At 50.1% G+C, this 16,443-nt stretch overlaps 1 protein-coding gene across 6 annotated transcripts in view; it reads right to left on the bottom strand.

Moving 5' to 3' along the window:
- The window catches only part of RAP1GAP2 (RAP1 GTPase activating protein 2), a 202,277-nt gene that overhangs the window by 85,431 nt on the left and 100,403 nt on the right, over positions 1–16,443 (bottom strand). The window lies entirely within an intron of this gene.

Raw genomic sequence — 16,443 nt, 5'->3', positions numbered from 1 at the left:
TGGGTGGCCCTTGTTCCCCAGGCAAGGTTCCTGCATAGCCAGCATCCTTCCAGCTTACCCTCTCCTTCTTCCCTGCCCTCCAGATCTTGCCTATTTTCCTGCTGGCTCTATGGGAGTGGAAACTGCAGCCTTGCTACCAACATACCAGGACTCTGAGGCTTGCAGCAAGAGCAGCAGAAGCCCTGCCACCACCTCTCCATCTCTCCCTGCCATCAAATGAGTTTTAAGAACCAAAGAATATTAATACATAATGTGGTGGCTCGGACGGTGAAGAATCTGCCTGCAATGCAAGAGACCCAGGTTCAATCCTTGGGTCAGGAAGATTCCCTGGAGAAGGGAATGGCAACCCACTCCAGTATTCTTGCCTGGAAAATCCCATGGACAGAGGAGCCTGGAGGACTATAGTCCATGGGGTCAAAAAGAATCACACACGACTGAGTGACTAACGACATATTAATATATATGTGTAGGTATGAATCACTTTGCTGTATACCTGAAGCTAACACAACATTGCAAATCAACTATACTTCAATTAAAAAAATAAAAGAACCAAGCACTAAGGACTGTGGGATCAGTTAGCCTCCTCTCTCAATCCCGGCCCTGACATGTACCTGGAAGAGAAAAGAGGCTACAGGAGCTCCTGGGTTTCTGACTCACAGAGAACACGTCACAGAGCAAACGGGGAACCTGCAGCCTCCCCAGAAAACCCCGCTCTCCTTCCTTGATCCCAGAAGCTGTCCCCTGCCCAAGGCTCCCCTTCCAGCTCCCCCACCCATCCACAAGAGTGTCCCCGTCCTCCTGGCAGAGTCTAGCATCATCTCAAGGACCCACGAACATAACCACCTACCACCGGGGAGGCGTCTGCCAGCAGCCAGTCACGTGACTGTGATCGGCCCTCGGTTCGCTCATCAGCAAAATAAACATTCATCCTATTCTCACTACCCAGCTCATGCCCAGGGCGGTTCAGGCAAGACTGAGTGAGTGCCAGGGAGCAACCTCACCTCTTTCTAAAGTAGGAGGCGCCATATACCAAGATATACACCACACACCAACCTTCTCAGTGAGTCTCTTCCATCTCTGTGCCTCCTCTGTTTCCACGCTCATTATGGGATATGCAGGTGGCTGCTCTCCCTTCCCCTCCATCGGGGCTAATCTGTCGCCCCAGAGGGACCAGCAAGCTATTTGCCTCCCCAGCACCTTCCTGCCTACAAAATGTCCCAACTGACCCACGTCTACTATGAAACAAAGCTCCCCATACCCCCTGCCCACATTAGCACTGTTAGTAAGTGGCAAAAACAAGGTTTAGAGATTATCTGAGTCCGAACTCATCTGGGCCCTTCCTGTTAGCACTCGCCTCCACCCAGGACAATAGGTTACTGGGATTTTGCTGGAGCCAGTACTTGCCTAGCACACAACCAATTCTCATCAGATGTTCAGGGCTGAGAACCGAATACATCAATACATGCTTTGTGCTGGGCTGAGCAAAGGGCAATATCAGGAAAGAAATCATGGGAAACTGGCAACTTTGGGGGATCCTACTCCCAGATGTTCCCCAGGAGATGCCATCCGAGGCACCCCCATCTCAACCCTGTGCATGCTGCATGCGTGCCAAGTCGCTTCAGTCATGTCTGACTCTGCAATTCTATGGACTGTAACCCACCAGGCTCCTATTGTCCATGGGGATTCTCCAGGCAAGAATACTGGAGGGGGGTTGCCATTTCCTCCTCCAGGAGACCTCCCCGACCCAGGGATCAATCAGCCTCTCTTTGCCTCCTGCATTGGCTGGCAGGTTCTTCATCACTAGCACCACTTGGAAACTAGTCTCAACCCTGAGCAGCCCCTAAAAGACTCTGACCTGGCCCTCTCCTGAAGGCAGGAGACGGCAGGAGGAAGGTTGCTGGGAGTTTCATTTCAGACTAACCTGCAGGAAGGGCATGTTGGCAAATTGCATGTTCTCTTCCTTCCCCATCTTCTCGTTAATGATCACCTAAATAAACGCTTCGGTCCCGAGTGATCTTACAATCAGTCCTCTGAGCTCCAAGAGCCTAATTATATGTATACAATGCGGGGGACTGTGACACTAAGCAGCTCTCTTCCCTCTAAACCATATGTCAAATAACACGATTGCCCTGCCCCCTTGTGCCAGCTGGGACGAATAAAACGGGGCGCTGGGGTAAACGCAGGCCTTCACAAGGCAAAAGATATTCCCTCCAATGCAGAATCCCCCAGCACCCACCCACCCCCATACAGCACCCTGAAACATAACAGTACAACAAAGACCTACCCAAATGTTCACATTCACCCCACACACCATAAACACTCATTCATGCAAACACACACACCCAGTCCTTGGGAGGTTTATGAGCCCCCAAGGCCAGGACCATTAGCCAGCTGCACACACCCTCCTGCTATAGACAGTTATCTGTTGCCGTTTGCAATCTGCCTGCCCAGTGGTCCCCTCCTCAAAAGCAGACCGGCAACAAAGGAGGCACGCTGAGTGAAGGAGGCGCGAAGTTAGAGACCTCAGCCTGCTTCTCACAGTCCACTCCTTTCCCACCAGAAGAGATCCGTCCGTGCATTCAGTGGATGTTTTGGAAGTGGTGCCAGTGCCTGGCTCCGAGGGCTGATGTCACTTTCCAGACCTTCTCTGAAGCCAGCAGGGCGGGACCGAAACAGCAGAGGAGCCTGTGACGCTGCGAACATGGAGCTCATCCTGACCGAGGCCTGGTCTCCCCCAAGGAGGTCTCCAGGGACACCCAAGCAGCAAGGATGGCAGTGGACACAGTGGTGGGCCCAGCTCCTGGCAGCCTGACCCAGATGGCTTAGCAGGCAGCTGGTGGATTTGTCACTGTTCCCCAGTCCCCCTCCTCAGCCTGCTGTTGATGATAGGGGCCACAAGGGGGCCAGGTGAGCAGAATGGATGGTCCAACTGGAGAACCAAGTCAACTCCCGGCTCCTCAGATGGATGCAGCCGAGACAGCCCCAGACACATTTCCAGGCCCCTCTCAGCCCCCCAGAGGGCAGGTGATGTTCTCTGGTCCCAAGACACAGCCCCGTTTACACTGAATTGGGAATTCCTCTGGCCACACGGCTATCCAGAGGAGAGAGTGAACTGGAGCCCTGGGAGTGACCAGTCCCAAAGGGCCGCCAGGAGGTGAAATCATGACCCTGCTCTCCCAGGCCTAATGGACAGGCCTAAAGGACGCAGAAGGAAGGTGCGTTCAGGATTTTGGCTGAATGTGTACAGCTCAGGCTGGTCTCTCACAACCATGACCACCCCCTCCTGGAATCACCAAACAGCCTGGATATGTCCTGCCCTGGGAAACCATGTGCCAAGCTGTGAAGAGAGCCTGGTGCCTTGGTGGGGCAAGGTGGTCACGGGGTCCAAGCTACCAGGAGGATTGTGTGCCTGGCTGTGCACACAGAAGACCCCAGCTCCAGCTGGAGCAGACAGAAACACCGTCTTTCTACACATGGCCACTCTGGTCAGCCCTGCAGAATTCTGTACCTCTTCGTGACTATCTTCCTGCCTCCATCCGTCAATCAACCTGGCCCCACAGCTCCCCTGAAACTGCTCTGGTCAAGGTCATCACTGACCTCCATGTTGCCAAAGCCCAGAAGAACTTCTGCCCTCATCTTCATCCTCAGTACTACTTCCTCCTCCTTTGAGGGTACCAGGGTCTTCTTCAGCTCTCCTCGCAGGCTCCTCCTCTTCTTCTTGGAGACCCTCAAGGCTCAGACTGGGATCTCCCCTCATCTCTGTCTCTCCTGCCATCCCAAGGTACTTAACCATCTGTCTGGAATTTAATTCCAGCTGTACACTGCTACCCCCACCTGAATGTCTCTAACCTTGACCTCTCCTTGGATCTCCAAATTAGCAAATCTGCGGTCTCATGGGTATCTCAAACTCAGCATGTCCAATATAGAGCTCCTGATCTGCTCTTCTGAACCTGTCTCTCCGCGGGCTTCTCCTTCTCATTAAGATGGGACCCAAACCTACCCATCGCTCCAGCCCCACCTGGGATGACGAGACATCAAGATCCCTCCCTTCCATCAACTCCCAGGTCCAATCCACCAGCACCTCCCATGTTCCTGACTTGCTCACCATAACCCTAATCCCTTCCTATCTCTCCCATCTCCACTACCAACAGCCACCTGCCCCACCCCCGCTCTGCCTCAGGTTCAAGTCTCCTTCATTTTTTGCCTGGACTAGAGCAACAGCCTCCGATCTGGTCTCCCTCCTTCCACTGTTGCTGATTTACAGCCACGCAGCAGTCAGAGATGAATCACAGCGCCCCACTGATCAGGTTCCAAACCCTTCTTAAGACCCACAGGACTGGCACACTCTGCCTCTCTGCAGCCTCCCCTTGCTCACCCTATTCCAGCCACACAGGCCTCCTCTGTGTTCCTCAAAAGCTCAGACAGATGAACAGCAAGGTCCTACTGTAGAGCACAGGGAACCATAGTCAATATCTTGTAATAACCTTTAATGGAAAAGAATCTGAAAAAGAACATATATATGCATACATTTTATATACCCATATCTATGTTACATATGTATAAAATGTATCCATATATACATATATATACATTTTATATAAATATGCATATATATTTATTTATAACTGAATCACTTTGTTGTATACCTGAAACTAACACAACATTGTAAATCAACTATATTTCAAGAAAAAGGAGAAAGAAAAAGAAAAAGCATGCACCCAGGACTTCCCTGGGGGTCCAGTGGTTAAGATTCCACGCTGCCAATGCAGGGGATACAGGTTTGATCTCTTATTGGAGAACTAAGATCCTACATGCTGTGCGGCACAGCAAAAGATTAAAAAGGAAACAAAAAGCGAAGCACCAACTCTTCCTTGTCTCAGTGCCTTTGCACTTCTTATTTCCAGCATCCAGACAACCCCATCTCTTCACATGGGCATTCCTTCTCATCTTCAGTTGTTGTTCAGCCACTCGGTCATGTCCGACTCTTTGCGACCCCATGGACTGCAGCACACCAGGCTTTCCTATCTTTCACCATCTCGCAGAGCTTGCTCAAATCAGTGATGCCACCCAACCGTCTTATCCTCTGTCGTTCCCTTCTCCACTTGCCCTCAATCTATCCCAACATCAGGGTCTTCAGTGCTCAGCTTAAATGTTACCTCCTACAGGTCTTCTTTGCTGCTGCTGCTGCTAAGTCGCTTCAGTCGTGTCCGACTCTTAGCGACCCCATGGACTGCAGCCTAGCAGGCTCCTCCATCCATGGGATTTTCCAGGCAAGAGTACTGGAGTGGGTTACCATTGCCTTCTCCAGGTCTTCCTTGAGCCCCAGGGAAAACCACTTCTCCCTCCCACAGACACTGTATTCTCAAAGAGCACCCTGAAAATGATGCCCAACCCACAAACACCAAGTTTGTGTCTCTCTTCAGAGCACTGATCAGAAGTTGCTGTTGTCTGATAACTTTCTTATCTACTATCCATCTCCCTCACTGGACAGCAAGCTCTGTGAGGGCAGCAATCATGCCTGCCAGGCTCACTGCTGGTTCCCTGGGCCCTAAAGCAGTCCCCAATCCATGGCTGGTGATCAATAAATATTTGCCAAGTGAATGAAAGGATTTCGCTGGCACTTCCACCTGTTAGGTGCTCCCATGCAGGAGAGCAAGCAATACAAACTCCTACTAGGGGCTTTCAGGGAAGGCTTCATGGAAGAGGTGAGGCCCAAGCTGCACCTTTGATTGAGGAGATTTAGAAAGAAGGAGGAAGGTTGTGGGGTGGGCGGGCAAGGAAGAAGCCCAAGCAACAGAAGAGGAGAAAGCACAAAATGCATGCAGGGAAAATAATCAGCCTCATTGGCTGTAGACCACCCATTACCATCTAATGAGGGCGGCCAGGAATGACCTCAGTAGGGCCCCACCCCAGGGTCTCCCCCACTAAGTGCTGGGAGATGCCGCAAGCAGGCATTTTTGTACCTGCATCTAAGCGGATGCTAGCCCACTTTCCCACCCCACACAGAGGGAGTAAGTCTGCCGCTCCTCCTCAGGAGGCAAGTGAGGTGCCTAGGAACAGGCCATGTGATGCTCAGCATCCCGCAGGAGGTCTTGAGGACTCAACCAGCACAATGAGTTTCCCTTTAGCAAGACCAAAGCTCACCTACAAAGTGCCTTTGTGTGAATTAAAACAGGGCGCCCCTCTGGCTGGACCAGTTGGAAAAAGGCATCCTTCCTTCTGGTCAGACAGTCCCTCACAAGACACCCAGTTGGCCAGCAGATTATCAATTTCAACCCCCCTCTTCTACAATATTGGGTGGCCCACGTGCTGCATGCCTTCCACAGGGATCCAGCCCACCATAGCGATTTCTCTGCAGTCCAGAGTCTGGGCCAGCTGCCCCCAGATCCCCGGTTCAATGGTTCCATTCCACGAGGAGTCCAGGCTATCCCCAGGGGTTCCCAGGAGTCTCGCCCGGGTGACCAGGGTGACAGTCCTCATGGGGCTGAGGCTGTAACTCTCTGACCCCTGCCGATCCCTCACAACAGCTGATAGCCAATTCCCAGAAGAGACCATCTGGGTCTCTGTGCAGCGCCTCCCCACCCCCACCCCAACACACACACACACACACACACACACACACACACACACACACACACACACTCTCTCTCTTTCTCTCTCTCTCTCTCTCTCTCTCTCACAAAGCGAGGAGAATTAGAGATTATCGGTGGGTTGGAAGGCCCTGATCGGGTGTTTACCCTCCCAGGGATATTGAATTTTAAACACGTGTGCCTGTTTACTCTCCCTGCCAGAACCTCGCTGGCTGCCCCGTAGCCAAGCAACACTATCTGACCTGAGGGACCAGGAGGGGGACTTTCCGTGCCAGGCAGGTCACCTGGGGAGGGTTATCTAAGTACGGCCAGTCTCGGCACAGTGATGGGCCTCCCGCGCCACCCCCTGCCCCGCTCACCCCTCCCCACCCTCACCTCCAGGTGACCCCACATCCGCAACAGACAGGCCACTCTAACAGCAAGCACAAGAACATGGTCCTGGGACAGACATGGTGACACCTTAGAATGCAATCTGTTAAAAACAGATCACCAGGATTCGATGCATTATCGACCTGATGACCCGCTTGGCTGTCTCCCTACCAGCCAAGCTGAGAGCCAGCAGGCTGAGATCACAGCAAGAAAGATTCAGGTTAGACAGGGGGAAGATAACCACCTGTGACTAGAGACAGGCAATGGCACCTCCTTTCAAAGAAAGACTGGACAGCTCAAATCAGGGCTGGAAGCTCGCGTGTGTCATTTTTTTTCCTCCACGAGGGGTTAGTTTTCTGCCTGGATGGGGGATCAGCAAGTTGCTGATTGAAGGTAACAAAATCAAGGTCACATCTCAGCTCTATATTGACAATATGAGTGCTGAGTGGGCTTCTTTTCTCCATGGAAGTCAAACCCCATGGCCTACACATGGTCAGGGGTGTGTGTGTGTGTGTGTATGTGTTAGTCGCTCAGTTGTGTCCGACTCTTCGCGACCCCTTGCACTGAGCTTGCCAGGCTCCTCTTTCCATGGAATTCTCCAGGCAACACTACTGGAGTGGGTTGCCATTCCTTTCTCCAATGGTCAGGGGAGGACATTTGAAATCATATAATCAGTCATGATCTCACAAAGTCATGAAATCACGCAGGCCAAAGATCAGTTACAGGGCCACAGAATCCCATAGAAGGAAGACCTACTGTGTGCTAGGCCTCAAGGATTTCCGCTAGGAAGTGGGGTAAAAAAATCTCCCACACTTTACAGATGAGGAACCTAGCTCTAACAGGACCCAGCCTCTCCTACTGAACCCTGAGCTTGTCATAGCGGAACAATGCCCACCTACAAAAGATGCTCTTGTCCTTAATCCTCACGACCTGTGAGTATGTGAGGTTAATGGTGACAATGGGGATTCAGGTGCAGGTGGAATTAAGATTGTAATCGGCCAACCCTAAGGTGAGAGGAGGATCCTGGATTATCCAGGAATATAATCAAAAGTGTCCTTATAATAGAAGGAGACAGAAGAGAGAGGATGGGAGAGATGGCAGTGTGGGAGGGGCCTGGCCCGATCAGTGTTGCTCCCTTTGAAGATAGAGCAATGGAGCAGGAGCCGAGGAATGCAGGTGGCTTTCTAGAAGCTGGAAAAGGCAACGAAATAAATTCTCTCCTACAGTCTCCAGAAGGAATGTGGTCCCGTGGACACCTCGATTTTAGTCCCATGCAACCCATTTCAGACCTCTGACCTCCAGAACTCGAAGATGAGAAATCCATTTGTCTTAAGCCACTACACTTGTGGTCATCTGTTTCAGCAGCTATAAGAAACTAACACAAACCTTCTGACAGATCCACGGGAAGGAAGGAACTCTGACTGTCTAGCATCATGTCTCGACCCTGCAAAACTGAAATGTTCTGTGACACATAACCTCTGCAGCCTGCCGCCAAATCAAATCAGCTCAGCCATGTCATTTGCTAGCAAACCCAATTCTCTCCCACAAGGGGTTCTGCTTGATTTCCATGTGGAACTGAGCCGGGGCTCTTGAAAGGCTCCCCCCACCTCTCCACACACCTGGAGATGCAGATCCTTTCTGCCCAGGCTGCTATTAAGGGCCCAGCAGTTCCCGTCAAAAGGAGTGAATGAGCCAGGCCGTTCACAGAGAGCACCAGCTCACCTCCAAAGCCACCTGATTGTCACATTTCAAAGCAGGGAGCCAAACAGTATGTATAAAGTGGGAATAATTTATTTTAAAAAATTAATGGGGGCATCCTGTAGTGGTCCAGTTGTTAAGAATCCGCTTTGCAATGCAGGGGACACCAGTTCAATCTCTGGTCCGGCAAGATCCCACATGCCACGGGGCAACTATTGAGCCTGGGCTCTAGAGCCCGGGAACTGCAACTACTGAAGCCTAGAGCTCATGCTCTGCAACAAGGAAAGCCACTGCACAAGCAGCCCGCATATCACAGCAAAGAATAGCCACCACTCCCCGTAACTAGAGAAAGCCCCCTGCTCACAGCCAGGCAGACCCAGCACAGACAGAAAGAAACAAGTAAGTATTTTTTAAAAATTAATGTCTCTACCCTCAAAGATTTGTCTGTTTTCAATAAAAGAATTTAATAAAACAATTTAGCTCATCTTCAGAGGACTCTTACAGGGGTTACTATCTCTTCTAGAGTAAAAACATTTATCTAAACTTCAGTGACTCCTTCTGAGTGGCCTGGCTTTCTCTTCACTGGTTGAATGCAAGTAAAATCGAATTTAACTCCTTTTATTATAAATGGGCACCAACAACACGATCCCATTTATTTATGCCTCTAAATGTGCGCATGATGCCGAGATGTCTGCAGATTTAGCAAATAGTAATGATGAATATGTCTGGATGGTGGGATTATTACTAGGGTTTTGTTTTAAATTCTTTTTTTTTTTTACTTTCTTTATACTTTACTATTGCTTACATTTTTAATAAGAAGCATATATCATCTTAGTTAAAACAGGGTGTGCTGTTTACTTGCAGAAAAAATCTAATAAAAACTCCAAGAAAATACTGGGCTTTTTTGTTCAATGCCACATTCTCAAGGCTGGATCAGTCCATGAGAATTCATAAATCACCTATTATGCATATGTATTGCTTCCCTGGTGGCTCAGTGAGTAAAGAATCTGCCAGCAATGCAGGAGACCCAGGTTCGATTCCTGGGTTGAAAAGATTCCCTGGAGAAGGAAATAGCAACCCACTCCAGTATTCTTCCCTGGGAAATTCCAGGGGCAGAGAAGCCTGGCGGGCTACAGTCCATGGGTTCACAAGAGTCAGACATGACCGAGGAACTAAAGTACCACCATGAGTATGAATTAAGAACCAACCACCAAGGGTTGATGAAGCACACTCTGGGCTCCTTATGTACCGAGCTCTGTGACAGCAAGAACAGGAGAACACGTCCTGCCCTTCATGACATGGAGCTGTGGCTGCTCTGGGCCAGTTCCTTCCAGCCCTGTGCCAGCAACGCCCCACCCCATCACACACACATACATACAAACACACCCCTGTGGTCACACCTGAGTGACTTCTAACTACACAAGGGCGAGCAGCTGCTGGCAGAGCTTCGGAGCCTCACCAGGCTCCCATCACAGCTCTTATAGAGGGTTAAATGGTGGCCTCCTCAAAAGATATGTCTACCCAAGATTCTATGAATGTGACTTATTTTCAGGTATAATCAAGTATCTTGAGATAAGATCCAGGTAGAAGCCAGGTGGGCCTTAAATCTTCATAAAAGACCCACAGACTCAGGGAGAAGAGAAGGTCCCGTGAAGACGGAGGCAGATTGGAAACATGTAGCCCCAAACCAAAGGCATGCCTGCAGTCACCAGCAGCTGGAAGAAACCAACAAGGATTCTCCTTCTCTAGGGCCTTTGGAGGGAGCTCTGCCCTTCTCATACCTTGATATCAGACTTCTAGCCTCCAGAGCTGTGGGAGAATCCATTTCTGTCGTCTTAAGCCACCAAGTTTGCAGGACTTTGTTACGGCAGCCCCAGGAAACGAATACACACCCTAAGGCCTGAAACTCCATCTCCATACTCAGCCAAGAGAAGGGGGTCTACTAAGGGGGTACACACAGGGAGTACCTAAGGGGCTCAGAAGTGCAGGGGTGACGCCCCCAGGAACAAACACAGGACCCACTGTGCACTGTCCCCCAAAAGTGCCAGGCACACTGGACCTGAGTGTCAAGTCAATGACACGCCCCTCCAGGCGCACAGGCGGGTTGGGACGAGACGTGGGGCATGGAATCTGGCAGGACCCCACTCCTGAGCCGGTCTCAGTGCTGTAGTGCATATGGCAGCCCGAAGAGAAGAAGAGTAGGATAATCAATGAAACCACCCCACAAGCATTTAGCTCGCTGCCCACGGTAACAACCACAAGTATCAGTCATATAACAACATAATACGTTGTGGGTGCCTGGTGTTTCCTGAAGCCCTTCCCACCTGCTTCCTCCTATAACCCTCACAGCAACCCTGCAGGGTGGGCTCAGTCTCACCAGTGGAGGAACTGACGTTCCTAGGAGATGACTGAACTGCACAACATCACACAAGAGAAGCATCCCCAAGGAGACGCCCTGGACTTCCTCAGTGGCCCAGCAGTTACGAATCCGCCCACCAGTGCGGGGAACATGGGTTCGATCCCTGGTCCCGGAAGATTTCACGTGCCATGGAGCAATTAAGCCCATGCACCACAACTGCTGAAGCCCGTGTGCCTAGAGCCTGTGCTCCACAACCAGAGATGCCAGTGGAATAAGAAGCTCAAGCACCACAACTAGAGAGTAACTGCAACCACAGAAAGCCCACCGTGCAACAAGGAAGATCCAGCACAGCCAAATACATTGTTTTTTAAAAAAGCAGACACCCCAAACGCCAAGGGCTCTATCAAAGCACAAAGTCAGTGTCTGTCTAGAAATATAGACTCCTTTCAATATAGCTTCAGGCAAAAGGAATCAGGAAGGAACCTTCTGATGGGGATAAACAGATTATAAAATGCATTCCAAGGCCAACCCTGGGACTCTCCATGGCCTTGAATTATCAGGTCTCCACTCAGTCCAATCCCCAAATCCTTCATGAGGACTCCAGCTCTGCAGGCTCTCCCTGTCACCCTGGGGGCCACCTGGCCTGTGAACCCTGACTGGCCCAGGGCAGCCTGACTTCAAGGGTCGGGAACAAGATCCAGAAGGATGCTCCTTCCCTAAAGACCCCTCCCCCAGGTCCTTCTGATCTTTGCTGGACAGGATCTTGGATTTTGGCCTTTTTCCAATACCCTCAGGATCATCCACAGTTACCAGGCAGGGTTTTGGGTCTGATACACAGGGCTCAGGTGGGGCCAATCACATATGATGCAATTTCAATTTTTGTTCATTGGATACGGACAGTCACTCAATCCTGGGTACCAGGCAGGGCAGGAAATCAAGAAGAATTGAGGAGGTATTATATTAACAACAGAAAAATCAGGGTACTTCCCTTCTGACTTTATCTCCGAGCATTGTTCTCTGGAGGAATAATGACTAACATTTCTGTAGCACATCATCTCAGTTAATCCCCATTACAAACACACGTGGCAGGTACTCTCATATTCCTCCTCTACAAATGAGGGAAATGAGGCCGAGACGGCTAGGAAATGGCAAAGCCTTAAAGGCAGGTGGGCTCCAGAAACTATGTCCTTAACTGCTACTCCATACTGTGTCATCTTTTTGAGGAAGAGCCTCAAAGGGATACGGGTCCAGGTCACAGGAACTGGATGAGCCTCCCCAATGAAGGAGATCATATGGTCCATCAGAAGGAAAGGGAGATGGACTAGAGAATCAAAGGAGAGGGGGAAAGGACTCCCAGAGAGATCGTTCTAGAAGCCCAGATGGCCTATTTCCCTGAAACAAAGGAGAGAAAGAAATAAGGTCCAAGCGGCCCAGACACCTAGGCCAAGACCTGAAGTTTGAGCTCCATTAGCAATTTCTAGGAAGCAGGGCTTCCCCCGCCCCAATGCCTCCAGCTCAGAAGTCTCCATGGGAGCAGGCAAGGGACTCTCATGAGCTGGTGGTTCCCAGTTCCCTAGAGAAAAGTCCTCTTTATGTGTCTCAGGGCAAGAACTATATAACCATCATCACCATTGTCATCACCATCATCGTTATCACAACCATTTACTGAGCCCCCATTATGTGGTAAGCACTCTGCTAGTTGCTTCATGATGTACCTCGTTACTCTTCATACCTGCTCCTCTAGGTGGTCACTGTCCCCACTCTACAGGGGAAGAAACTGGAGGACAGGGAGATTAAGTAACAAGCTCACACGACTCACAGTCTGGAGCGTGGTGAAGACAGCACAGGCTTCCGAGCCACACAGACAGACCTGAATCCAAATCCTGGCTCTGCTCTCACCAGCTGTGGGACCTTGAGCAAACAACTTAACCTCTTCCGCCAAGTTCAGTCAGAGATGCCACGAACAATTCATCTCAAATGTCAGCTCCCAATGACTGGCGGTGGCTGCCTGCAGGGCTTCGCTAGAGAGGATCCTGAGACCACGTCTAAACTCATGAGCAAGGATGCTGTGATCATTACTGACGTCTGCCATCAGGGCAGAAGGCTGGAGTGATGGCACAAGGCTCATTCATTTACCATCCCTGATCCAGAGAAACACCAGGGCTTACAGAGAAACCACACACAGGCACGGGTGCCTGGATACAGCCAGCGGATTTTGGACTAAGGTCTCAAAGCAACGCAGTCTTTTCAATGACTGGATATCCATACGAGAATAAATGGACCTGGACACCAGTATGATGGCTATTCTTCTGCTCCCTGTACATCCCCCTGCTTGACCAGTCCCGGCCTCACCTACACCCTCCACACCCGACAGACTTTCCCTCTTAGTCATAGAGCACAATCAGTGAATGCCTACATACTTGCCCCCGACCCAGCTAGTGATTGTTCTAATCTTCAGATCAGAACGTGCTCACCATGATACCTTAGCAAAGGGGCAAAGAGGCAGTGAAGGAGTGTTCCTCTGCTGGTTTCCCTGGTAACCGATGAGTCAACCCGATGTCAATTCCACCTATAACTTAACCTCCTTCTCCCCTCCCAGAGCAAAGCCTGCTGCCTGTCCTGCCCTGCGTCTGCCACACACAGTGGAGTGTCACGCCAGGGCCTTGTCTCAGACATGAGATCCTCTGTCCATTAAGCCACGGAGGTCTCTCTCACTGACTCCTGGTTCCTTCTTCAATCTCAAGGCTGGGCAAGTACAGGGCTTGCTGCCCAACGATGCCTATTCAGTGGTCCCCAACCTTTTTGGCACCAGAGGCTAGTTTCATGGAAGACAATTTTTTCCACAGACTCGGGGGTGGGAGACGGTCTCAGGATGATTCAACCACATCACATTTCTTGTGCACTTTAATCTCTGTTATGATTGCATCAGCTCCACCTCACATCATCAGCCATTAGATCCCAGAGGTTGGGGGCCCCTGGATCATGGCACACAGTTAAGTTGAGATCGATCTTAGATCCACAGCTCAAACCAGAAATCTTCCAGAAGAAAAAAATGGAAGAAAATCTTTGTGATACAGAGTAAGCAAAGAATTCTTAGGATGCAGAAAGCTATAGACACAAAACAAGAAATAACCCACATCATTTTGAACATTATCATCAATTTTGATGAACATCAATTTTGAACATCATCAAAATTTTAAAACTTCTGTTCGTCAATGACGCTATTAAGACAGGAGTGAGCTTGTATCTAGAATATGTAAAGAATGCCTACAGGAAGACAAACAACCCCATTTTAAAGGGGTAGGAGGGACAGAGGAACCGTAAGAATGGTCCACAAGCATGTGAGAAAGTGTTCAATGTCATTAGTCATCGGACAAATGCAAATTAAAGCCACAATGAAATACCCTCTCCCTACACTCCCACCCAAGCGGCTAAAATTAAACAGACTAACAATGGCAAATGTTGACAAGGATGTGAAGCAGTCAGAGCTCTCATAATGCTGCTGGTGGGGACATAAAATGGTACAACCACCTGGCCAAAAGTTTGGTGACTTCCTATAAAGTTAAACATTCACCTCCCCTTTGACCCAGCCGTTTCCCACTAGATATTTACCTAAGAGAAATGAAAACACGTGTCCAGAACAAAACGTATACCAGAATAGTCAAAGCATCTGGCTATTCATTACAGCTCAAAGCTGGAAACAACCCAAAGGTCCCTCAACAGAATAAACCAAGTGTGCTATATTCATACAGTGGGGCTAAAAGGAACAAACTGCGGATACGCTCTACAGCGTGGGCGGATCTCACAGATACTATGCTGAGCTGGACGCAAGCACGTGCAGGCTACATGTGATCTCTTTTAAATTCAGTTCTAGAGCAGGTGAAAACTAATTCACATTGGGGAAAAAAAAATCCCAGAACACTGGTTGCTTCCCAAGGGCGGGTGGTTGGGATCGACTAAAGAAGGGACATGATAGAATGTTCTGGGGGACCAAAAAGAGCCTACATCTGAGTCAGAGTATGGGTCCTATGGGTGTACTCATTAATAACAGTGCACAGTTAAGACTCATGCATTTCAATGTATGTAAACTTTTTAAAAATCTGGTTACACCTAGAGTCATTTGCAAGAAGGAAACCCAAAAGAGATGGGATATGTGTATATGTGTAACTGGTTCACTTTGCTGTACAGGAGAAAATAACACAATATTGTAAAGCAATTATACTCCATCAAGAGGGAGGGGACATATGTATACCCATGGCTGATTCATGTTGATGTATGACAGAAACCAACTCAATATTATAAAGCAATTATCCTCTAATTAAAATAAATAAATTTTTAAAAAACTAAAAAAAGAAAAAGACAACTATACTCCAATAAAAATTTTAAAAATAAAGAAAAAATTTTAAAACAGAATGTCTTTGAGAAGGAAAAAAAGAAATGTAGGCTAGCTGGCCTTAAAACAATGAACAAAATCAGGTCCAATACACACATGTGCACACGTGATGGTGGGTTCATGCAGGTGGTGTGCACACACATCCCCCAGCTCGCTAAGCCTCCAAGGCGCACCCCCGACAGGTGCAGAGCCAGGAAGCCCCCCGTCACATGTGCACTGCCCTCGGGCTCCCCTGCCCGAAATCAGAGGCCTCCTGGGAAGTGGTTCCTGAGAGGATGGCATCTGGACCAGCAACATAAACAGGGTCCGTGTGGAGACCAGGGACAGCCCTCCCAGGAGGGACAGCCCTCCCAGGAGCGCCAGCGAGAAAGCCAGCTGAACTCCTGGGAGGCGGTCGCGGCTGGGGTGGGGAATGCGAGTCCCAACTGTCATGCCCCCCACCCGACCCAGGGCTTTCTTAAGGAGGGGGAACCAAATCCCCTGCCGCTGTTCTTGAGCCCTTCCTGCCCCACCCCAGAGGGGTCCCAACCCTTCCCACAAAGGCCCCCTCACCTCGCCCACACAAACGTGGTGGATCTGATGGGACCTGACACCCCTCACTCAATCCTGACAGAGAGGTGTGGTCTCTTTTCAGAGTGAGAACAGAAGACAAGGGGCAGGAACCAGGGGCAAAGAAAGAGCTGACATCGGGCCTGGGGCTGGGCTCCAAGCTGGAAAAGAAACCCCAGCACCCACACCCCCACCACCCAGGAGAGAGGGTGGTTAGTGGGCAGTTTGTGAGGGCAGGAGGCAGAGACCTAGCACAGCCCTGCCCACAGGAAACACAGGAAGTGCAAAGAAGGCTCCTCTGACGTCCACTTTCTTCCCCACCTCTGGGGACTTCACGCCTGCCTGACACACCGCTGGGGTTTTGAGGGATGCAAAGCAAAGAGCCAGGGGACAAAGCAGGAGCGTGACTTTCTGCTCCCCCAACAGCGGGCACTCAGGCCTCCTTGTTGTCTTCGGGAAAGGGGAAGGTTTGGGGTGGAGGAGGC

This window comes from Bos taurus, chromosome 19 (assembly GCF_002263795.3).
Source record: "Bos taurus isolate L1 Dominette 01449 registration number 42190680 breed Hereford chromosome 19, ARS-UCD2.0, whole genome shotgun sequence".
NCBI lineage: Eukaryota > Metazoa > Chordata > Mammalia > Artiodactyla > Bovidae > Bos > Bos taurus.
This window is presented reverse-complemented; position numbering and strand designations above follow the sequence as displayed.